This window comes from Channa argus, unplaced genomic scaffold, assembly GCF_033026475.1.
Source record: "Channa argus isolate prfri unplaced genomic scaffold, Channa argus male v1.0 Contig023, whole genome shotgun sequence".
NCBI classification, from domain to species: Eukaryota; Metazoa; Chordata; class Actinopteri; order Anabantiformes; family Channidae; genus Channa; species Channa argus.
In genome coordinates this window covers 554,024-580,179 of record NW_027125242.1, presented here as the reverse complement: position 1 = coordinate 580,179, position 26,156 = coordinate 554,024, and the positions used below count along the sequence as shown (strand labels likewise).

The window sequence follows — 26,156 nt, the reverse complement described above, 5'->3', positions numbered from 1 at the left end:
AGCCGTCCCTCTGTCAGAGCAATAATTGTCAGACAACCAATGAAGATGTCTGTGAGGGGCAAGAGTAGGAGTTAGGGATTATAAGTAGTAAATAGACTGTGTACTGTATGTGTTAGATCTTTGATCTTTCATATCAAAACTATGATATAAAAGATTCATTTACAAACAAGAATAATTCTTTTTAAAAAGGTATTGTAAAAACTGCAGTTTTCTATATTTGTGCACAAACTTGACACTTTCCCTGCCATCAGCTCTTTTAAACATTTACCTGGCTGCCATGCCATTCACACAAATGCTTTCACCTTCACAACTAATATGAGAACTGTCCTGCAACTGAATATGAATAATCATGAATGAAGACGTGTATGAGCCAAACTAGGGTTTCCTCTGTTTTGTTTTGTTGTGTATTGTAAGGTCAATTAGATTGAGAAGTATACGTATAGATGTACTAATGATGTTATTATTTAAAAATTATGGTTTTGATGTTTGCCATTGTAGTTTACCTTTTAAGTTTGTTAACAGTTGTAAAGGAAAAATGCATAACAATGGTTTGTTACAAGATAGTTCAGGTCAACGCAGCCATTGAAAATCACAGATGTGGACTACAAGAGAGCCAGTAACTGCAGCAATGGAACTGATTACGAGATAGTGGGGACCACAACAAGTTAGAATTGAAAGGTTCAGTGTATAGCTGTGGAGGCATATGGTTACTTACCATGTTCTTTGGATTTAGCCACACTACTTGAAACTTGTTTTATGAAACTGTTTTGTAAACGTGTTTGTGAAATTACTGTTCATAAACTTGTATTGTAGAATTTGTCTATTTAAGCTAAGTTAAAAAACTAATGCAATAAATGTTCAATGTTCCTCATACAACTATGACTGGAGTAAACTAATTGTTTTAAATATAAAAGGAATAATCCCATAACATGAACAAAGGACATCCATTATGTAAACCTGGGTCAATGAATAATTTAGGATTTGTTCCCGTATATCCAGTACGACCAAACTTCTTTTTCCCGTGCAATAAATCTAGTTAGACATATGTACATTTTCACTGGGCAGTTAAACTGCGGAGGAACAGAGGTGGACACTGTTGCAGAAAAAGGGAACTCCACTATTTGGTGCCTTTCAGCAGCAATCAACAGTACATGCCCCACACAGTGTTTGATGTAGACTGTACTTTCTTCTCCACATGAAAATATTCAGCATTATTGCTCATTAGCATGTCAAATCACACAAACATCACGGTGCTTTGTTTTTTTAGTGGCCAGTGTTAATATGGAATATCAATTAAGACACAGTTTATCTGGTGCATGTCCAAATGTGTCACATCAAAACAGTGGAATGAATGAATGGTGTTTAAGATGATGGTAAAGCTCTGAGCTGCCAAATGACTCATAAAAGCAGGGATGTTGAGCAGAGGATTATTTCATCTCCTGCACAAGGCAACACAGTGTAGGCGTGAAAAAATGAAAGTACACATGTGGGCTGCTAGATGCTAGAAGTTTCCACAGAGGAAAACTGACAAGATTAACATCACCTTTATGAAATACACTCAATTCTTTTGTGCTTTAAATATTTTGTGTTGCAGCACAGCAACAGCTTTTTGCTGGAATTCTAACACACATAATAGAGTCACAAGAGATGCACCAGATGATGACCTCATCCATCTCCTTGATGATTATTTATCCTGTAGTATTTTGAATTATCACTCTCCTCATATTTGATGTCAAACTGAACATTGTGGTGACACCACCACTCCTACTAAACCAGGAACCATTTAAAAGTCAGTCCTGCTCCACTCGATTTGATTTAATCTGTTATGCTTACAGATGTAGTGGAGGAGGAGTTTTTCTCATTAGTGAGCTCCTTTATAGTCACCTTTGTTTCCTGGCACTGACTACTGACTACCCTTCTTTTAGAGAGAGGCTGGGCTGACATCACTGTGCTTTAGGCTGCTGGGGAAATGTAAATTGGATCAGGCTTGTCAGGTTTCAGGGAAAGTGAAGCTAGCGTTTGCTGTGTGAGTCACGCTTAGGATGGAAATGCTGCAGAAATTCAAATTCAATGCACTGGGAAAGCAGCCAAATCAAACAGAAATGAAGAGATTGGATCAAAAAAAAAAAAGGAAAACACTTTTGGCTGCATATATAACCTCTCAGTGTTTACTACTGGATTTAAACATGATACAGCCTACAGTCAGCGATTAGGAACAAGCTTTTTTCTAAAGACAAGCTTGTTTTAATGAACACTTGGCATCTGTCTCTGTAGTAACTTTGATGATACTTTCTGTCATGATCACAAAGTTCATACAGCTCCTCATTTGTAGCTGTTATACTAGACTGACAAAGTGCCCTTAAACCTTGACCCATGATAGGAACATTTAGGAATTTCGAAGAACTGTCAACACAGATGGGCAAGAAGCAGGTCCTGCACTACAAAATGTTTAATGGGGAGGGTGGTGGTGAGGTAGTTGGGATTAACTGAGGCACACGCACACAAGACGTTGCTTTCAAATGTAAATTATAAATCTTTCTAGCAACATTTAAGGTCCACCTGTACAATCTATTGCAATTCTTATTATTATATGCCCAATTACTTTTTCACATGGGTCCATAAAATGTAAATGCAAAAGCACGTCATGCTGTTGAATCCATGTGTGCAGACTGTTTGCTATAAAAGCAGTGGCAGGACAAAACAGTTGGACCAGCCTTAGGCCATTTTCAAAGTCTATATATACCACAGTCATCCTGCTATTCTACCTATATATTATGAAAAAAATGTAATGATAAATGTAATTCAACAATATTGCAATTAAAGAAATTATTCTATAATGTGGGACTGTGACAATATCTACCACCACATGGTTATTCTGCTGTGTTCTGGGCTGTTCAGGCTGGGTGCAATCTTACTGGTTGTTGTCAAATACAAGCAGAAGTGCAAGAGGCCAAATTATAGACAAACATTTTTGTACTTTGTACACCCTTTCAACTTTGCTTGTTCGCTGCCTAGGTTCGAACGTAGGCAGGCGTCTGCTAGGTCAACCATGGCATATAATGTTACTAGCGATTTTTCACTACAGTTTAACTGCACTTTTTACCATGGTAATATTGTGTTGTCATTTTATATTGTTATATCTCTATTTATTTCTACCTAACTATTAGGTAGATAGGAGTAGTAGCAGTAGGAGACATAATACACTGACACTCGTCACTGTCAGTGTATAACTGCAGTGAGCACCGACCTCACATACATATACAACAAGAAAACCATTAATTTAACTGATTAAATAAAAAGACAATATGGCTAAAGAAATTAGAATCATGGTATTTCCTATTATTGATCAATTAAAGAGCATACATTGATATTTAACAAAGTAAAAGAGGCAAAGCTAGACATGCTGTACATGTTTTTAATACTTCTGGAGAAATGTGTGCATGCCTCTACCACTCTACCACAAGAATTCAGCTGCCCTTTGATTCCAATATTAAGTAACCTGCTATAGGAAATAGATAGAAGTCATTACAGCTTAGCGAAGAACAAATGTGTAAGAAAGATGCCCGGCTATAGTAGAGTGGGCATCAGGAGAACCGGGACATTTCCCAGGGGGTTGCTACACAAAGTGGGCCAGAGGCTCTGCGTGAAAAAAAAAACAGAGACAGGCAGACAGATGGACAGACAGACACAGAGAGAGAGCCAGGGAGACTCTGCACTCTAAGCAAACTCACACCCAATATTAAAAAAACTGCTGAAATCAGAACTCTTCCATACCTTGCTATCCACTTAAATCTATTCTATCTAAAAAAAACAAAACCAAAAAAACCCCCAAAACACTTCCTTTCGGCACTTTCTTGTGCTTTTTTTTTATATCAAAGTGATGATAATAGAAAGAATATAAAACATCTGGTTCTGTTTCCATCACTGGTGTGGTTTAAATTCACATGGTCTGAACAGAGGGCCTGAAGGAGGCTCTCACTAGACTGAAACATTGAAAAATGGACATTTACCCAAAACACAGCTGTTTTTAAAGTTGCAAATATATAAAACAGTCACCAATTTGTAAAACCATAGAACGTAATTAAACATATGGGACATAAATGATGGAGCAGCATTAAAATATCCACTAATGTTGATACCACACAACTGATTTAAATAAAGAAGCTTCTACTGATTAGGGCTCTCCAGCTTTTCATTCTCTTAAAGATCAGCTAAAGATGTTAATGTCATTTGCTACAGCTTAAAAAACAATTTCCATCCATCCATCCCCAAAGGCTAATTTTAAAGGTTTATTCAGGCTCACAGGAGGCTAGAGCCAGTTTCAATGATAACAACTGATCAGGAATTTTAGTAAGTAGTAAATGTACCAATGGGTTATAAATTTAAACAAAAACCTGAACCTGAAGAGAACTGCCAATGCTAATGAATACACAGTGGTTCTGGGTGATCATTTTTATCCTGTGATGAAACATGTTTGTACCGATGACAGTGCCTTCTTTCATTGCAATGTCCCCATCCATAGAACAAGAGGGGTCAATGAATGGTTTGATGATTATAAACATGATGTGAAACATATGCTGTGCGCTTTGCAGTCACCAGATCTCAACCTACCTGAACACCTATAAGAGATTTTGGACCAATATGCTGAGGGAATATCTTCTAGAAGAATGATGTTCCATCCCTCCAGTAGACTTAGTAGTAGATTTCAGTAGAATCAATGCCAAGGGGTAATGAAGTTGTTCTATTGACATATTATGGCCTAGAACCTTACTAAGAGATTTTATCTTGTTTTCTTACCTGTCTGTATGTATCTAAAAGGTCTAACAAACATATTGAATATAAGATAATATGTGTGTCCAGATCACCCCACCCTAGTATCAGAGTTGAGTAAAACTTAACATGAAAAAAGAAAGATGCAAGAAATTTTGTGTCCAGGACTAAATCCCCTAACTACAGTGATTTCCTTGAAAATGCTGATGTAAGCACATTTGGAGCTATAGTTCTATTATTGCTAAAGTGCAAGTAACAACATCATGCAATTAGATGAGCTAATTATTTCCATCTATGCACATAATTATAGTGAACCATTGTGTTGCTTGCTGTATTATTAACTTATTTGCCAGTCAAAAGTATTATAATCCTGGTGGGATTGGTAACAACAAAACATCAAACTGGACCTCCTCTCACACAGTGTAGACTATTTTATCTTCTTACTTGTGTCCTGCAACTATCACAGCACTACAGCACTGTACTACGCTTCCATTGTCTTGCTGTATTCTGTGCTGCATCTGAAATGCTACAATAAAGCTAGCCACATGGTTTTAATGCATGACAGCGTGCTTGTTTATCACTTCTGCTGCTGTAATCCTTCATAGCACAAATAAATCCTAGTTGCATCACATCAAAGCCGGAGCCATATCTCCTGCAGCAGCAGATATGGGATTGAATGCGAGGACGTGTTAATCTGTCTCGACAGGTGGAACCTCCACAACATCAAGCAGCCTTTGCAGCTTCACTGAAGGTGCTGTTACATCAGCTCAGCAACAGCTTCAATAGCCCTACTTAGACCAGGAAATACTGGACAAAACACTCAACTGCAATCAGCAATTGCACCCTTTGTCATCAAATGTCAATACCTTTCTATATCCTTGATTGCTATGAGTTTGTCCATGACAGATATTTTAACCAAGTATATTTGACACAGCCTTTACAGGAGTAAATGCCTAGGCTATTGATTTCAATAAAAGCTAGGTTAGCCAGCTGTCTCCTTTTGAGAAAGGTGCAAAATCATTGTATATGCCTTATCTGTTCAATAAATGAGCTCCCAACATGCATTGTGATATACATATGTGCTTTGAAAAAAACACATTATTGGTCATTTTCTTGTTTCAGTGGTTAGCAGAGCTTAAGTAGGTTGTATCCTAATTAACCTGACATGCTTGTGCCTTATTTCCATAACTTAGCTGTAAACCTTATGGCAGAACATTTAACCTTTACATTTTTGTAAAAGTGAAACGTCTAAAATACCACAGCAACTTTTTTAATTACTACACATTTTGAAAATGCAGAAAAAAAACAGACTGTCATGAATCAAAACATAGATCTGCAATTACACCTTTTCATTCCTTTTATTCTAAATATGCTGTAGTAAGCTTACCTCTACATGAAATATGTGGATTTAAGCAGTATGCAAACAGCTGACCATGACCTCACCATCTGCACTCCTTTCTGCACCAATCACTGCCAGACATGCCAGATGGGTTTCCAGATCCATGGCAATGTTACGCACCAGATGAACCAGAAATGCCAACAGCTCTGTGGTCAGTTAGACCTGGGAGTGAAGAGACATGTGTGGGTTTGCAGTTTTGCAATTTGGTTTTAGATTGATTGATGGGTGTGTGTGTTTGTATGTCTTATTTGTACATTAACAGAGACAATTTCTTGTGTCTCATCATCAGGAGAATTCTCATCAGAATCAGTCTGTGTTTTTTGTCTCAGAAGTCCAAACAATGGCTGTTCAAATCTGTTCAGAGAAACAAATATCATGCAGCTGCTTGGCACTCATTGGAGTGCTTTCATGTCAAGAACACCATCCCTTGCTCTCGGATTAGAGGATGGTTTGCTGCCATAACAAATTTGCTGCTGGTGACACTTTTCATTGTTGCAAGGTTTGAACAGATGAATCCATGAAATATTGAATAAGCAATAACTCTTTTCAACATATAGGGCAGTTCTATTTCAAGACAAAGGAAATGTGCCAGAATATGTTGCTGCACATTTATTCACTTATAAGCTAAAGATGTAGATGGGGCCAAATGTCTTTTATTTGTAAGACACTGCATTAAATAGTAAAAAACATCTGTTCAAAATCTATTTTCTCATGTTTTTACCAGCAGGTTTGGCAATTCTACCTCAAACTACCTCAAATTTTAATTTGTTTTCACAACATTGAATCATGATCAATTAAATAGAAAAATAAAATCCTCCATAAAATTTCATCTACTTATCCTTTAGTCTCCCATATGCCTTCTAACAAACTCTAGCTAAGATTTACTGTACACCAAGAGATATTTAATGAAAACGAAATATTCTTGTACCCAACTTTTGTTTTGAATAATCTTTTTCTCAAAGTAAATTGAAGTGTTTATTGTAAGTATGGTTTAGATTTTAGCCAAAATATTTATTCACCACTAATTGAACTACAAATACAAGTATATTTATATTACAATATATTAAAGACATTCACTGTACTCATGTAAATCTCCATTTAAATAACTGTGTAATCCAAAAAAAAGTAGATAAAGTAGTTTAAATCAGCTACAACTTTACAGTTATAAACAGTGATGTTTAAACATTAACAACTACAATTGTCACACGACTTGTACTATATCCATTACACTTCAGTTCCACCAAATCTTCAAAGCAAAGACTATGACATTACCAAGTCAAACGGGATCATAACTACTGGATTACTATCCTCTTCCTAGCTCTGCCTTTTACTGAAACAAATTGTGTGTATTATTGTTGAAATTTGTATCATTGGGATAAATCTTCATGATATTGGAGGATAAATAAAATGAAAAGATAAATAAATATCATATGCAATAGACAACACAGCCCTAAACTGAAACCTCACCATCTAATATAAAACCCTTTCAAGTCTGCGATTATAGAAAACCTAACATCAGTTATAGACTTTAATAACACCAACAATTATAATAACCCAGTAGTTTTAATAGGAAAGTAACACAGATAGGGTTAGGTATAAAGGTTTGCATTCACTTTTTTTGAAATGTCAAAAAGAGTAAAACAAATATTTTTTCATAAACATATTATTTAATGGACAGTTAGTACATATATTTTATCAGAAGTTAATTAAAGTTCATTTTTAATTAATTTATCAAGGGGAATGTAAAATTCTGCAATTTTGTAATCGTTATTGCAATTGTTTTTTAAATTTACACTTCTGGATTAGTTTTCTTACTTCTGATGATGAAAGAACAATACTAAGAATATATAGTAGCTAATTGTGCATGGAAATTATGTTGACTTTAGGGTTATGTTTACATCTTACAATTAAACTTAATGAATGGAGATGCAAACATAACCCTGAACCTAAATCAATCAAAAAAAAGAATACTGATCCAGGAGTTCATATAAATAGGTTATAGTAAAATAATGAAAATTGCATAAGAATTACAAAATTTGTAATTAATTAATAAAAAAAAAATTTTGATTCATTTCTGATGAAACAACATATGTACTAACTAAATGTGCATTAAATACAAACACACACATTTTTTAAAATTCTATTCCATTTTTTTGTCCTTGTGCCGTGATTACACCACAGCAGATCATTGTACACATGTTGATTTGGCACAGGTTTTATGCTGGATGCCCTTCCTGACGTAACCCTCCCCAGTTAATACTGGGTTTGGACAAACATTGCACAGCTGGGAATGGAAATTGGCTGTTGGGAGTTCAGCGTCTTGCTTGCACTTTGACCTATAGACGAGGATCGAACGAATGACGCTGTGCTCCGTGGATAACTGCCTTATCAACTGAGCTACAGCCGCCCCCATACAGTTTTTGACCCAACTAAAATGAAGAAAAATTCAGAATACCTCTAATTCCAGTTATTTAATTCCCTGAATTTTCAACCAGGTGTCTTAGATGCAGGTTTCAAAAACTGTGACTCGAGTTTTTTTTCGTCTTTCTTTAGGTACCTCGTGGCCTTTAATCAGTGCAAAAATCTAATTTTTATTAAGAAAAGAATGATGTCTTATATTGAAAAGCAAAGCCTTGATACTGTGGGAGACACAAAAATCACTGTCTTCTGCAACATTGTTAGGGGTTATCTGGCTGGTCATATCTGGTAGCTGGGGCAGACCTGGGGGAGATGTAGATAGATAACTGGTAGATAACAATACAAACATAAAAACAAAATTTGTAATAAAACTAAGACACTGCAGTTCAAAATGATACACAGATGACCAGTTCTGCATGTCTTTTCAAATGTATTATAAGCCCACTATATACAAATTCTGGTAGCCTTATATCTGGTACTGCCATGTATGAAATTCAGAGCAGGCTTGGAACTCAGCTTAAAATTCAGCCAGTATTTTCTCCTTGTGTGTTTAATATACACATTACAAATGTCCTAATCATACTATTCAATGTCTTAACATTAAGTGCAAGGAAAACTATTTATAACTTCAGTGGGTTTCTTTTCTAACTTACATTCTCTGGTTAGATCAGAATAATGAGCATATTCCAAGCTTCCTGGCTTGTCTCACACACTCCAAGACTACTATGTACAGTGCATCCAGAAAGTATTCCCAGCACTTAACTTTTTCCACATTTTGTAATGTTACAGCCTTATTCCAAAATGCAAAAAATTCATTATTTTTTCAAAATTCTGCAAACAATACCCCATAATGACAACAAGAATGAAGTTTATTTGAAATCTTTGCAAATGTATTAAAAAAAAAAAATCACATTCAAATAAGTATTCATTGCCTTTGCTTAATACTTGCTTGAAGCACCTTAAGCACCAATTACAGTCAATTAAGTCTTTTTGAGTATGATGCTACAAGCTTGCCACACCTATTTTTGGGCAGTTTTCCCCATTCTTCTTTGCAGTACCTATTAAGCTCCATCAGGGTGGATGGGGCTGTTGTTGCACAGCCATTTTCAGATCTCTCCAGAGATGTTCAATTGGGCTCAAGTCTGGGCTCTGGCTGGGTCAATCAAGGACGTTCACAGAGTTGTGCTGTAGCCACTCCTTTGTTATCTTGGCTTTGTGCTTAGGGCTTTTGTCCTTTTAAAAGATGAACCATCGCCCCAGTCTGAGGTCGTGAGCACTTTGCAACAGGTTTTCATCAAGGATGTCTTTGTACATTGCTGCGTTCATCTTTCTCTCAATCCTGAATAGTTTCCCAGTTCTTGCCACTGAAAAACATACCCACAGCATGATGCTGCCACCACCATGCTTTACTGTAGGGATGGTATTGGCCAGGTAGTGAGCACTGCCTGGTTTCCTCCAGACATGACATTGGCATTCAGGCCAAAGTGTTCAATCTTTGTTTAATCAGACCAAAGAATTCTATTTCTCATGGTCTGAGAGTCCTTCTGGCGGGCTGTCATGTGCCTTTTACTGAGGAGTGGTTCCCGTCTAGCCACTCTACCATACAAGCCTGATTAGTGGAGTGCAGCAGAGATGGTTGTTCTTCTGGAAGGTTTTCTACTCTCCACAGAGAAACGCTGGAGCTCTTTCAGAGTGACCATCTGGTTCTTTGTCATCTTATTGACTAAGGCCCTTCTCTCTCGATTGCTCAGTTTGGCTGGCCGGCCCGGTAGAGGTAGAGGCTAGGTAGAGTCCTGGTGGTTGGAAACCTCTTCCATTTACAGATGATGGAGGCCACGGCGGTGCTCATTGGGACGTTCAATGCTGCAGGAATTTTTCTGTACCTTTTCCCAGATCTGTGCCTCGATACAATCCTGTCTACAGACAATTCCTTGGACTTCATGGCTTGGTTTGTGCTCTGACAGGCACTGTTAACTGTGGGAGCTTATATTGACAGGTGTATGCCTTTCCAAATTCTGTCCAATCAACCAAATTTTCCACAAGGGGCCTCCAATCAAGTTGCAGAAACATCCTAAGGATGATCAGTGGAAACAGGATGCACCAGAGCTCAATTTTGAATCTCATGGATACTTACATACATGAGGTTTTTTCTTTTTTTATATAGAATAAATTTGCAAAGGTTTCAAACAATCACCCTTCACATTGTCATCGTGGGTTATTGTTTGTAGAAATTCTGTATGCACTGTATCTGCTATTGCAACTTGAGCAATTATTTTAACTATATGAGATGCAAGGACACAACTAATCATTCTGTGATACTGACGCAGGTAACTCAATAAAAGTGCAGTGTACAAATCACACTGTGTAAGAACCAGCAAGTGAAAGAAAAAGAAAGGTACGGACGATAGGACAGGAAGGAAAAGAGACATACACAGCTAGAGAGAGAGCTCTATCAGACATTCTGAGTCTGGTTTCTTCTGTCTGCCCTTGAGCTGTGCTACATCTCCTGGGACAGTCTGTACTCATCACCTTCACACACACACACACACACACACACACACACTTAGACTGCCCTTGATCAGTTTCTCTCAGAAAATGTACGCATTCACACACACACACATCCACACATTGTATAACGGTGTTGTGAACGTGAATTATGTATCAGTTCATCATACACTCTTCAAACAATCTCTTAGACAGAGCAGCACAGGGGTGAAAAACACTTTGCAGAATAAAAACAAGCTCTTTCTGAACCATTTGGACTTGGTCTTAAAATTCTGGTGTTTGCACAATAATGCTGATTACACGTTGGGTGGAATCTATCATTTTCTAAGCTCTCTCAGTGTTGGATGTTAATATACTAAATTCTGTAAATAACTGTAAAGGTTGAGCTCATGCTGTTTACACATAAAGCTCTCAATCTATCAATTAAGAAGCTCACATCAACATCAATCTAACCACTCGATTAATCGGAGTTAAACTGACCTAGGTCATTGTAAGGCACATCACACACGGAACCAGGGACAGCACCGTGTGTCCTTTTACCCTTCCTGGATAATGCAAAATCACCATTTCTATCATGTTTCTGTTGTCCTATTCATTCAATGGTGTGAGTACAAAATGTAAGTTCTTAAGTAAAAATGCAAGTCAAATAAATGGCTTTCAGCTTGTCCCTTTAGGGGTTGCAACAGCAGAATACATTCAGCACATTGATTTGGAAGAGTTTTTACACTGGATGTCCTTCCTACGCAACCCTCCCATTTTATCCAGGCCTTTGGTGGCCTTTGGTGGCTGGGTGGGGCCACACCTGGTGGGGTGGGATCGAACCTGTGGCCTTCTGCATCCGAAAACAATGCTCTACCACTGAACCACCTGTCCACCAACAGCAGAAGGACGAGCCTTGTTTAAACAAAATGTAAAAGTGAGTATTTCTACACTGCTGCTAGTACTGACCATAGAATGTAATGTCATAGGAAGCTTTGACCACACCTCTCTTCACTAAGATTACTTATGGAGCATCTTTCCATTCAAAGAACATTACTAAAAAAATTGGCTTTTAAACACTATTGAATTTGATGCAGTTGTGAAATGTATAACACTGACACATTAGCATTATTGCAAATAAAATTTAGACCTTAAAAATGAGAGTTGATGGGTGTTGAATAAAACCAGCTGCTGGTAAAGGTGGAGATGATTTGAACTACTTTAGGCACTGATAGCTGCTTATCCTACCGGAGTTGTTATTGTTGTTGTGAGTTATTTTTTGATAAAATGGACATAAAATGGAAATACTCGAGAAAAGCAAAATTAAATACCTCAAAATGATACTTAAGTACTCTGCTTGAGTAGTTGTACTTGATCACCTTTGGTCTTATTAAATTCAGTATTATGTACATTACCAGAACACTAGACTTTCTGTTCCTGTGGAAATTCCAGAGGCTCAGAGGGCACAATCCCTTCCTTTTCAGCTTATATGTAAAATATGAAAAATATAAAAAATATAATTAATTATATGATCAATCTTTTTACAACCTTTTTTCCAATTTATCAAGCATTGTTGTCTTTTTATTTTTCCATTGGCATCTTTAGCCTTTTTTTATTTCACCATTTCTATTTTGAATTTTATTTTCCAATTCATAATTTATAATCTAATAGCATTTCTTTTTATTTGGAGACTGATAGATTATCTGATCAGTCATATTGTTACATCCCGCAGTTACATTTATACAGGAGGAAGTCAGGAGAAACAATAAAAATGGAAAATGTGTGGATATCAAGTTAGTTATGGTGGATAAGGATTGGTTCATGAGTGATCACTGTTTGTTGCCTAAATGAAATAAGTCCTTTTGGTTTTATTTTAAACTTAACAACAGTAGTTATTTTAATCCATGATTTCTCCCAATGGGGTTAAATGGGTTACATTTAGCTAAACCATGCGTGTTCCATAAAAAAAAAAAAAAATCATGACAACAATGGTCAGGCTACTGTAACCATGGTGATATAGCATCGGTCACCCATCACCTGAATCCTTTACTTTCCTATTTCTCTGAAATGCAAAATATTTGGACTAATTTCATACACTGTAATGAGTCCCATTTATATGCAAACAACAAAAATCAATTAGTTTTTAACAAGTCACATTGGAAGAAAAATACAACTTTTTTCCTAGTGAAGTGGATACAAACAGACCCACAAAGAAATTGATTTATTTATTCCAAGTAAATGTTATATTAAACACAGTATCTAAATCAAAGATAAAACACATGAATTGAACTCTCATCCTAAACAGTCGATCTGACATATATTAAACAATTTGATTTAAATAACAGCTCCAATAGCAATTCTAGTATTTGATGATTGCTACATTTTACAGCAGCAGAACGTTGGTGTTTATATTCTAATCCTTCTTCTCAGTTACTGTTTCATGGGTCACATAGTGGTTTGCACAGCTGATTGAAAAGCAGTTATATTCAAGACCGAATAAAAAGGGGAATCTCCTTCCATTTAGCTGTAGTGAATAAACCGTACACAAACTCACACACACACGTTTCCACATAAATTAAATGACATGCTTTGCCCATGCTAAACACACAGCATGTCTTCATACTCTCACCCTTTTTCTTTTCTATAAAGATTCTCTAAACAACTTCTATAAATTAACCTAAACCCATATACAATAAATATCAACAAACCATAGAGTCCAATCTAACAAACTGACTTCATATTTCTCTAGAGTATATCTCCTGGATTCTATGCGTAAACCCTTTCCTTTCAGTGAACAATGCTATCCACGATACCACTGACAAGTAGCAATGACATTCAGTACAGATGAGCTTGCCTCTAATACCAGAAGGCCAAACAGTTAACAAAGGACACACAATGTCTCATAACTATTAATGAAAATTACAATTTTCAAAAGGTACAATGTGTTGTCCTTTCTGTTGTTCTTTTTAATTCTTACTTTGGTGCCTTTCAGGGGCCATACCATGTGTAAACTTTGGGGGGCTTTACACTCTTGGAAAAAGGGGCATTCCAGCAGTTTAGTACTTTGCATCCATAAAGTGAAGGAACTTGCAAGAATATGGTCAATGTCTATAAGCATGACTTTTAGTTTCTTGTGGCCCCAAATGCTGTATCACGTTTATCTGCCAGCCAGGTAAAAAATGTTGATAATTTAAGATTTTTTTCTTTGTGATGAACGTGTAGTCTAAGCCAACACTGACATAACAGAGATAAATAAAATAAACCCGAGCAATATTTCAGTAGTGTCTGCTAAAGAACTGTCTGCAGCAAAAGTGGTGCAGGTGGTAAATATTTTATTTGACTTCCCGTCACCTTTCGTCTGTTCGCTTGAACTGAACGGTAATAGATACAGAAGTGCTGCCAGCATCACAGATAGTGATGGAGGATGGACGAGAGGCCCTGAAGGCAAAGGGGATAACAAAGAGCCAATGTGTGAACAAGGAGGCGTCCTCACAATGGACAGAACAAGTCATAAACAGCCACTAACTGCAGTCATATTACAAAAAGCTACTGCGTTTATTAAAGAACACCTCTGTCATTCTTACAGTAGGCTAAAGGGCAGAGGTACCGCTCCTTTTGACACATACACTGTGGCAGCCATAGTGGAATGTAGAGGATAACTATTATGGGATACATCAAGCTCGGGGACGCATTCTTGCTGTCCTCCGTGGTGCTTGTTCGGCAGCGGAGGGCGGGAACACGGAGGTGGGAGCCTGGCTCCTTTGTCCCTCTGCAGCCTCTTCCTCCCCCAGCACAAGCGCGTGCCCTAGTTGTGGCAACGTCTCTCGCGCAAAACATGTGCGTCCCTCCCGATCCATGGTGGATGAAGGTGCTGGGATGCGAGTAGCTGAGAAATGCTGAGCCCCAGTGAAAGCCAGCAACTTCATAGTAGAATGAACTGACGCCTATTTACAGTCACAATGACAAGAGGCTAGACGTTACTTTAGTCTTTGTCATGACTCGAGCTGGCGTTAGTGTTTTTAAAAAGTTAGCGTCAGCAAAACAGCTAATGGCGAAAGAACCTAAAACAATTTGTTAGGGACATATTTTCGGAAAAAAGCCTAACGTTGAGTTAGCTAAAGCGCATCGCCGGCCACGGCAGCATCCCTGCTAACCTACGGGAACAGCCCCAATGTCAGACCACATCCCACAGGCTGAGCAACAATAAGTGACACCCACACACACACACACACACACACGCCGTGGTTATAAAACCTCCAGCTTACAGAACGCCGGTGTGGCTACAACCAAGTACGGCTCCAGTAACGGTAGTCTGTTTTATTGCAGCGTAGTAAAACCCAACGATTGTATGTTGTGTGTATACGGCAGGGAGCGACTCACCGTGTTTTCCTGCGCGTCTTCGTTTACTTTCTCACAAATAAGATTGAGTCCACATCCTGTTCCTCCACAGCAAGACCTGCTGCCGTCAGTGGAGCCTCCCGTTAGGCATCAGTCGGTATGTGGTGGACGGATCTCCTCTGACAGAGCGTGCGTGTATGTGTTAGTATGAAACGCCTTTTCTCCTCCAGGAGCTGCATTGTTGACACTGGCTCCCTGACGTCATGCTGGCCCTCATTCACAACAACGAGCAGGCCCTCCAACCCCCGCTCTACTATGGTGGAGCCCCCACCCCCCGCTCCGCTACCTCAGGCTACAGTGTCCGCTGTGCTGCATATCTGAGCTGTGTTAACGTTTGCAGTGTCATCGCAATTTCAAGCGATTTAATAGTAAAGTGCTGTGCGGGAAGAATCCCCTGTTCGTGTAGCCTCTTGAAATTCAATGAATAAAACCAAGGTGTGTAAACAATAATCTGAAAGTACCAAGCCAAAGAAAAGTCAATGCTTGGTAAAACCATCAAAATGCAACAATTAATGTTCTATCAATAGATTATTGATTATTTGACATTGATATTATATATATATATATATATATATATATATATATATATATATATATATATATATATATATATATATAGTGATCTGTAGCGAGAGCAGGGAGCAGGTGGAGGAAAATCTAGAGAGGTGGAGATATGCTCTGGAAAGCAAAGGAATGAAGGTTAGACACAGCAAGACAGAATCCATGCGTTTGAATGAGAGAGACCCAAGTGGAATGGTGAGGTTACAGGTTGTAGAGGTAAAGAAGGTGCAGAACATTAAGTACTTAGGGTCAATGGTTCAGAGCAACGGACAGTGTGGAAAAGAGGCGAAGAGGTGTTTGCAAGCAGGTTGGAATGGGGGGAGAAAAGTATCAGTGAGAATCAAAGGACAGGTGTTTAAGACGATGGTGAAACCAGCAATGTTGTACAGCTTAGAGACAGTGGCGCTGAAAAAAACGACAGGAGGCAGAGCTGAAGGTAGTAGAGCTTGAGATGTTAGGGTTCTCTTTGGGAGTGAGGATGCAGAGGATACGGTTAGATGGAGGCCCATGATTTGCTGTTGCAACCCCTGATAGGGAACACCCAAAAGGAAAGGAAGGAGATTTTTACCCACAGTTTAAACTGTTTGATAGCAACTTGGTACTAAATACACAAGCCAACAGATGGCATAAAACAAAAAAGACAAATGGCCATTCTGTAGAGTACAGCAGGTGTGTTAGGATATATTTTCCAAATAGGAGCAGAGTCCTGCAGGAACTGGGAGAGTAGATACATTTTATGCTTTGCCACAGACAGCCACCTCTTGAGCCTCATTCTGAGTGACTGGATTCAGATCAGCCCACATTCTCAATGTCAAGATGTTAAAAATAGCCAGAACTGATTTGTACAGCTCCTCTGGCAGCTAACATCAGCTCAGCAGGGGGACATGATGTCCTCAGGGAAAGATCCATGGGTAGTTGGTTTGGGTAAGAATGACAAAGAAATGGCAAACAAATTGGTACAGTAACTGTCTCCTGGAGGCACAAACACCTCTGATGATTGTTCACACTGTTAGTATGTGTATTTGTTGATTCAGTGCAGTCAGATAGAAATGTGTCAATTGCTGTGATGTTGAACAGTCACCAATTATAACAATTGTGCGTTCTCACATGTGCTGTTGATGAGATTCAACAGCACATGTGTTCCTGAGTTGGTGACACCATACAATGTTAATGAGAAACAGTTTTTACAACTCCAAATATCAGTGTTTATTTGTTTGTTGTGGGTGTACAAAATTCAGTCATTTTCTAAATGAATATTTTCAACAGTCCTCAAACCAACAATGTATCTTCTCTACCCATGTTTAGTGTCTGTTTGTCTATACTGTACATCTCTGTTGTTGTCCAAAGACGTTTAAGAACCCCTCAGACACAATGCTTCACTTGGTGACAGGTTCCTAATTCTGAAACACTTGGTTGTGAAGTTTTTTAAAAATGTTGCCATAACGTTTTAAAGTGGCCATGTCCAACAGCTGTAAATCTTTATAGCAATTTGTGATAATGGCTTTTAACAAGATAATGACCAAGTGCAAATATGTGTCAGGCTGATGGGTTTTTAATAGTTTTTGGAAAGCAGCAGAGGTCACAGGGCAAAGATGAATATAAATGACATATACTAAAACACATTCAATGTTGGATTTTAGTGTTTGTATGTTATTGAAAATAAAATACCCCCCCCACCCCCAAAAAAACATTTGGAAGCCAAATTGACACTGACTAAAGTAACAATACTTGAGAACATTAATCACAGAGCTTTCTCTGCACCCACAGAAGGTTCAGCAACACACTTTGATTTTTAAATCAAGCTCAGCTGTGAATCCATATATGATTGTTACTGAATGCAAATACCAACATGTTGAAACACTGAGTGCGACAGTTCCTATAGAAACCTGAGATAGGATGTGTTCAAGTGAGTCCCTTTGTTCTATAAATCACATAAGAATCAAAGGGCTGACAAATTGTCTAACTAAATAATAAGATGTAAATAGTGGGGTATAACAAATTTTGCATTTTGTAAATGGTAGGTGGTGTTGCTGATGTGTGTGTTGTATAATTATAACACACAGTGCTGGGTTCATATTCAGTTCAACTTGTCATCCAGGTTATTTCTGTGCTGGTGTGTTTGAGTTTGTGCAATAGCGTGTGGACAAAATTTAGTTCAGTACCATCAATATGAGGACACTATGGATAACTGTTAAAATGTAAAATACCTGGTTTTGGGGTTGTAGTTAGATATACAGCTATGACGGGAAAGGTTAAGGCTGGGGATGTCAATTAACACCCTCACAAAGATAGAAAGGTGTGTGTGTGTGTGTGGGCGGGTACTACAGCAGAGCATGTCAAACTGTTGTTGAAGGGAGCACTGGGATCTAAAAAAAACATGCATCACTATGGAAACTGTAGCTCTGCATTCAAGTGAATCCAATCCTTCATTTGAACTAGACATTTACTGATCAGCCACAACATAAATACCACCCGGTAGTCTTAGAGCTGTAGTAGACAGGGGTCAGTCTGGGAAAAATGTAAAGTTGATCAACAACTATCAGAACACAAAGAGCATTGCAGGTTGTTATGTATGGGGCTGTGCAGACCTGTCAGTGCCCATGCTGACCCCTGTCCACTACAGAGCGACTGTGGTGCAGGAAGATAGATCAGTTGTCCACCAATCTCACAGTTGTTGGTTCAATCCCCGGCTCCTCCGGTCACATGTCAAAGTGTCCTTGAGCAAGACACTGAACCCCAACTTAGTTGCTTCCAGTGAGCGTTGACCATCTGCATAGCATCTCCCCAATCAGTGTGTGTGATTGTGAGTGCAAATGGGTGTATAATAAGCAGTGTAAAGTGCTTTGAGTACCAATAGTTAGAAAAGTGCTATATAAGTGCAGACCATTTAACATTTACAGCATTAACTTCACTACATGGTATTAATGTTGTGGCTGATCAGAGCTCTAGTGGGACTGGTCACTAACCTGCTGTAATTTCGCTGCTGATGACATGTTTTCAAGAAAAATGTGTTTTCCACTTTAGCCAAAAATCAAATTAAATCTCCCAACATATCAACTTAAAGTTTCTCCTTAAATGGCCCGTTACAATTCAACATGAAATTAGAAAGAATCATTTTAATTTTAGACAATTTCTGAAACTCTGTTACTGCTTAATTGCCATTTTTTTGTGTGTGTATTTATTGCTGTTTGGTCTTCTTTGTACTTTTTCTAAAATTAACCCACATGTTTTTTGTTTTTGCACCAGGATAGTTTAACTAAGAGCAATCTCTTTTACAGGAATATATTCGTCACATTCACTTTGGAAGCTGTCATTCTGAGCTGTGGCCCCTGGTAGCTCCTCTGGAACTGTTGGGGTTAAATGCATTGTTTCAAAGACAGTACAATGTTGCTTGATGAGGAGCAAGTGCTCCTTTCATACTTTTCCTTCAACAATAAATGCCATACTTTCAAAAATGATACATTAAACTCAAATTATTCACTTCTCCCAAACACTCAAGCATCTACAGACACGTGGAGCCCCCTTTGTACTGTAAGAGAAATAAAGCTCCACCACTCAGGTGTATAGTAGGAGACACAGTACCCCCATCTGCACTTCTGCATGGAATTTCCATTTTCTTCAAACACAGGTTCTTTCTGTGTGGGTTTCTTTTTAAGGTCCACTGACTTATGGAATTTTTACTCACTGTAGGTGTAATAGACTGTCAACCTGTGCAGGTGTACTCACCTCTTACCCTGTGCCAGCTGGATCATGTCTTATTTGTTTGGATTTCATGAAAATTAATATCAGGAATTGAAAACTTAATGTTATGAACCAGTACCAGTATTTGGAATCACACTGTCCCTCATTGTCTCCCTCTCAGCATATCTCTATAAGGAATTTTTTCTTATGTCTCTCCAAACCTGGCTCAAAAAAGGACAAAGGAGGCCACACAAAATTCTCACATAATTCAACATGTTTTAAATGTATACATACAAAATATACAAATTATTTTTGTGAGCAACTCAGTGTTGTATGCACTGTTGGACGGGTAGTGTGAAAAGTGTGTTTCTATAAGTAGACAAGACAGAGTGGATTCAGCAGGGAGGCCCAGGGAAAGAGTTTGAGCAGGTCTTTAAGGCCTCCATTATAGGAATCTCATTGCAGCTGATACAGGTGTACTGTAAACCAGAAGAGGTGATCTCCATGGTATAGTTCGCAAACACGCAACTTAAAACAAGCAACATGAAAGTTAGAAAGGAAGCGGCGTTCCAGAAATTTAAAAGAATCTCATTTAGCCTGGAAAAATAGTTTAAAAATGTACAAAAAAGCTGTCCGTGATGCCAGAACAGCATATTATTCATCATTAATAGAAGAAAACAAGAACAACCCCCGGTTTCTGTTCAGCACTGTAGCCAGGCTGACTAAGAGCCATAGTTCTGTTGAGCCTACTATTCCCTTAACTCTGAGCAGCAATGACTTCATGACCTTCTTTATGAATAAAATTGTAGCTATTAGAGAAAGAATTCACCAGATCCTCCCCCCAAATATTACAGATAGATCTTCATGTACAGCAGTGCTAGAGTCATCGATAAGGCCCCAATCCCTGTTAGACTGCTTTTTACCCATAGATCTCTCTGAGCTAACTTCAATTATTACCTCATCTAAACCAACAACCTGTCTGCTAGACCCTATTCCAACTAAGCTGCTCAAGGAAGCTTTACCCTTAATAGATACATTCATATTAGATATCATCAATCTATATTTAGAAACAGGCTATGTACCACAGGCCTATAAGGTAGCTGTAATTAAACCACTACTTAAAAAACCCTGTCTTGACCCAGGTGTTTTAGCCAATTACAGACCAATATCTAATCTCCCCTTTGTTTCTAAAATAATTGAAAAAGTAGTTGCAAAACAATTATGTGATCACCTTTATAGGAATAATTTGTATGAAGACTTTCAGTCAGGATTTAGAGTTCATCATAGTACAGAAACAGCACTGGTAAAAGTCACCAACGATCTTCTGATGGCCTCAGATAATGGAGTAGTCTCTAAACTTGTTCTGTTAGATCTTAGTGCTGCATTTGATACCATTGATCACAACATTTTATTACAGAGACTGGAACATGAAATTGGGAATAAAGGAACTGCACTAGGTTGGTTTAAATCTTATCTGTCTGATAGATTTCAATTTGTTCATGTTAATGATGAATCCTCCATGCACCCAACGGTTAGCTATCGAGTTCCACAAGGCTCTGTGTTCTTCCACCTACGGAACATTGCCAAAATTAGGAGCATCCTGTCTCAAAGTGATGCTGAAAAACTGGTCCACGCATTTGTTACCTCTAGGTTGGACTACTGTAATTCCCTACTTTCAGGATGCCCCAGTAACTCCCTAAAGAGCCTGCAATTAATCCAAAATGCTGCAGCAAGAGTGCTGACTGGAACTAGCAAGAGAGATCATATTTCACCTTCACTAGCTTCTCTCCATTGGCTTCCCATTAAATCTAGAATAGAATTTAAAACCCTGCTTCTTACATATAAAGCTCTGAATGGTCAGGCTCCATCATATATAGAAGACCTCATAGCACCATATCATCCCAGTAGACCACTTCGATCTCAGAATGCAGCCCTACTTGTGGTTCCCAGAATTTCCAAAGGTAGAATGGGAAGTAGAGCCTTTAGCTATCAAGCTCCTCTCCTGTGGAACCAGCTCCCAGTTCAGATTTGGGAAACAGACACCCTCTCTACTTTTAAGTCTAGGCTTAAATCTTCCTCTTTAATAAAGCTTATAGTTAGTTATAGTTATGCTGCTATAGGCTTAAACTTCTGGGGGACCCACCCCCCAATGCACTGAGCTCCTTTCCTCCTCTTGAACCCTCTCTCCTCTCCTCTCATGCTGCAATTGTCACCACTGTATGTCAGTATCTCTTTGTGTTTTCTCCCATCGTTGTCTTTGTCCTTCTCTGTCCCCCTCTCTCTGTCCCTTTCTGCAGGTGTCCCTGGCTTTGAAGCTGTGTGTCTTCCAGCGTGCAGCTACTGGTCCTACCAACCTGCCCGATGTTTTGTTGGTGCCTTTTGTTTCTCTGTTCCAGGGGAATTGTTGGGTTCTCTCTACACATCTTTATAATCTTGCCTTTATTCTGTAAAGTGCCCTGAGATGACTTTGTTGTGAATTGGCACTATATAAATAAAGTTGAATTGAATTGAAAAATTGAATGTCTAATACTCAGCTCCACCCTCTGACTTTCTCAAAGACAAGGAAAACACAGCCAACCACAAATGGACAAAGGCAAAACCCAGAGGCCATCACATAAAACTCTCTTCCAAACATTGTAACTATGTCAAAGGACTTGATTCCAAGTCAACAGCACAACAAGCAAGTTAAGGCATCTTTTGTGTTTGCATCTTCTCCACCACAAGTGATATAAGGGAGGGACAATGGTCAGTGTGCATTTATGCATTCTGTGCTGACCTGTGGTGAATCAGCCAACTTTATAATGTCAAATAAAGCATGAAGTTTCCCATCAGTAAGAGTAGCAGTAGCATGTCATATTTTGACTGTAACACCAGCTTTTATCTACCAAAAAATTAACACATTTGAAAAGGCTATTAGCATGAGCTACTGGTGAATTACCATAGGTTGCCCTTCCCAGGAATGAAGAACACTGGTTGGTTGCTCTCAGGAACAGGGGTCGATCTACCACGAAAGGGCAACTGGAATGAAAATAAAAAAGCTAATTATCTGTAGACCCTTTAACTGTGATATTTGTGTGGACACATTCTTCCTAGTGCAGAGGCTGCAGGAATGTGAGGAATGATAGGGAGCTCAGCAGACAGAGTGGGAGGTTTAGCCACACAAAGCTGTTTCACACTGTGAGCTCTGCTGCCTTGTCACTGCTCATGTTCCCTCCGTGCTCCAAGGCCAACAACAAAAGCAGCAGTTGCAACACATGCTGCTCACCAGATCCTGTGTGTACGCCACGAGAACCTCGGTCAGATGTGAACACATTATTTAAACAGAAAGCTTTATAAGGGGAAATAACAGTAGGTGCAGGTTAAGCAGGCTCATTAGGTTTCCATGAGATGGGCTTTTTAATTTTTTCTTCTTCATACAAATTAATAGTAATATTGTACTGCATCGATTATCATCTTCTGTTTGTGTAATGTAGGAACACACTAATGAACAGCTGAATAACAGTATTTGAATTTAAAAAAAAATGCAACCCTATCATCACTTTTGGTAACATAGTGTCTACTATGTACTTTCAAAAATTTAAGTTTCAAAGCCTATTTTGAGGAAAATTGGAATAATTTCTAAAATTCAAAAAAAAAACGAAAAAAAAAATTTCTTCTTTTGCTTGAACCTTTATCTGACAGAACTAAAAAGCCAGGATTTTTGATGCCTGAAGTTTGATGTCTGCAACATAGACAGGCATGTCTACCACTTTATAATATAACCTTTTATTTAAATAATACTTTTCAATAGTTTGAAACTGAGGATTGTTGCCATTTGCAAGTAGAATTCTTGCTGGATACAAGACTAGGTGCTCAACACTCTGTGGTCATCATTGTCTGACTCCCCTCTTCATAATGTTACATTGATTTTCAATAAGAAACAAATCTGAACTGCAGGCTGGTCTGTCAAAAATGAACAAGCTCTGTGTACAAAGCCACGCTGTTGTAGCATGTGCAGAATAATGTCTATTATTGTCTTGATGAAATAACATCTGACCCTCTGGGAAAATATGTGCCTTTCTAAAACCCATAATCTATACTTAAGTCCATGCTACCTTCACACAAATGGAAGTCACCTATGCTGTGGCCACTGATGCAATTCCATCACAGATGCTGCCTTTTATGCCTTTTGCTGATAACAGCCTGGATACACAGATCATAATATTCCATCTTTTCTTAAAACAAGCAAAACAAAACATGTTTCCAATGTCTTATGGCCCATGTGACATCTGCTTGGGCCCAGAGAACTCTGCAGTGCTTCTGCACAGAATTGATGTAATAGGCTACCTCCTTGTGTAATAAACTTTCAAGCTATATTTCTGCATGTGGTCAAACTTTGTTCCCTGACAAGGATTAAAAAAAAAAGTTCAGCATGACAGTTCTCATGCAGTGCCACCTGATGGCTTGAAGGTCACACACATTTAACAGTGGTTTCTTCCCTTGGGCTGGGACACACTAAAATGTCACCCCAGTCACTGCTCTTTGCACCATATTATGAACTATAGATGGTGAAAGTGCTAGAATCATCGATAAGGCCCCAATCCGTTAGACTGCTTTTTACCCATAGATCTCTCTGAGTTAACTTCAATTATTACCTCATCTAAACCAACAACCTGTCTGCTAGATCCTATTCCAACTAAGCTGCTCAAGGAAGCTTTACCCTTAATAGATACATTCATATTAGATATCATCAATCTATCTTTAGAAACAGGCTATGTACCACAGGCCTATAAGGTAGCTGTAATTAAACCACTACTTAAAAAACCCTGTCTTGACCCAGGTGTTTTAGCCAATTACAGACCAATATCTAATCTCCCCTTTATTTCTAAAATAATTGAAAAAGTAGTTGCAAAACAATTATGTGATCACCTTCATAGGAATAATTTGAAGACTGAAGACATGAAATTTTGTTGCTTTGTTCTTTTCTCTCTCCACTTTCCACTCACCCCAATCGGTCAAGGCAGATGGTCGTCCACCCTGAGCCTGGTTCTGCTGGAGGTTTCTTCTGTTAAAGGGAGTTTTTCCTCTCCACTGTTGCCTCTGGCTTGCTCCAGGGGGAATTGTTGGGTTCTCTCTATACATCTTTATAATCTTGACTTTATTCTGTAAAGTGCCCTGAGATGATTTTGTTGTGAATTGGTGCTATATAAATAAAGTTTAATTGAACTGAATTGAATTGAAAGGCCTATATTCTTTGCAATCTTGGGTTGAAAAATATATATATATATTTTTGAATAGTCACAAACTTGGGCACAAAGTGGAGAATCATTATCCAACTTTCCTTCTAATGACTGAACCTTTGGTGAATGATACCCTCAGGTAATCTGCTCAGTTTCAAATAATTTAGAAAGGTGTTACATCAACAGTTGTTGTTGTAATTTTTATGTCTGATGGAATACTGAATTTTCTCATATTTAAAAGTATAATTAAGTTAATTTGTGAAAACATTGGACAGAGCCATGCTAGCAGTTTCACACTTCATTTATCTGTACTTTTGCCAGAGAAATTAAGGTTCAGGCATTCAAGAAAAAAATCCAAACATTCTTAAAATGGTTTTGTAAAAAGTTTGTAAATTATTTCTTTAACTTTCTTAAAATTGCATTCGGGGCGTAATAAAAAACATAGGTGATTCAGTAATTCTTAGGCATCAGTTAAAATATTAAAGAAACTGATACAAAAAAAAATTACTATACAAGAATAATCCTAAGGCAATGTCCAAACTTTTAACCAACATTTAACCAACTATCCTAACAACATTGCAAAATTTCCAACTAATAGAAGTCACTAAACTGAAAGAAAACGCATGCTTGACCTAAATAAGTACAGTGCAGTATTTATGTAACATTAATATTCTGTGAAACATAACGGTGTGTAAAAAATTACTATGAAAAACAATGAACAATGAATGTATCAAAACTTTGTGAGTTAATTATTCTACAGTTATTTCCAAGCCAAACAACCTTTTGGGAAAGCTGATCTTTTGCTCAAAGATAGAATGTCTTTGAAGCGGAATTTCTTTGAAACACTTTTGATTTAAACTACAACAAATTGATTTAAACTGCAGACACAGCACCTTTCTCCTTGTAAAAAAAACAAATGAGTGTGATAAACTGTCTATATACAAGTTAGAATGTACAAAATATAACTGCACTTCCTTCCTTTCCAACAATTACAAAATATATAACAATAAAATAAAATAAAATCTAAACAATGAAACTCACTGGCTAAAAGTTTCAGGCATTACTAGCTGGATTCAAATCCATTTCTGACAAGTCCATGTGATGTGTTTTTGGTCCAACAGTGTTACAAGGAAAGTAACTAAACAGTTATATCAGAGTATTCTCTCTCTTTTTATATATATATATATATATATATATATATATATATATATATATATATATATATA

At 38.0% G+C, this 26,156-nt stretch overlaps 1 protein-coding gene across 2 annotated transcripts in view; it reads right to left on the bottom strand.

Annotated features, from left to right (window-relative positions):
* LOC137115698 (transcription regulator protein BACH2-like) overlaps positions 1-15,752 on the bottom strand; it is a 65,968-nt gene extending 50,216 nt beyond the window's left edge. Inside the window, exons 1-2 of one of the 2 annotated variants that reach the window (XM_067495477.1) lie at positions 15,452-15,752; positions 6,158-6,331 (exon numbers count right to left, since the gene is read on the bottom strand). The gene's annotated coding sequence lies outside the window, so the exon portion shown is untranslated. The remainder of the gene's footprint in view (positions 1-6,157; positions 6,332-15,451) is intronic. The other variant, XM_067495476.1, reaches the window with a different exon arrangement.
* Positions 15,753-26,156: the final 10,404 nt, after the last annotated feature.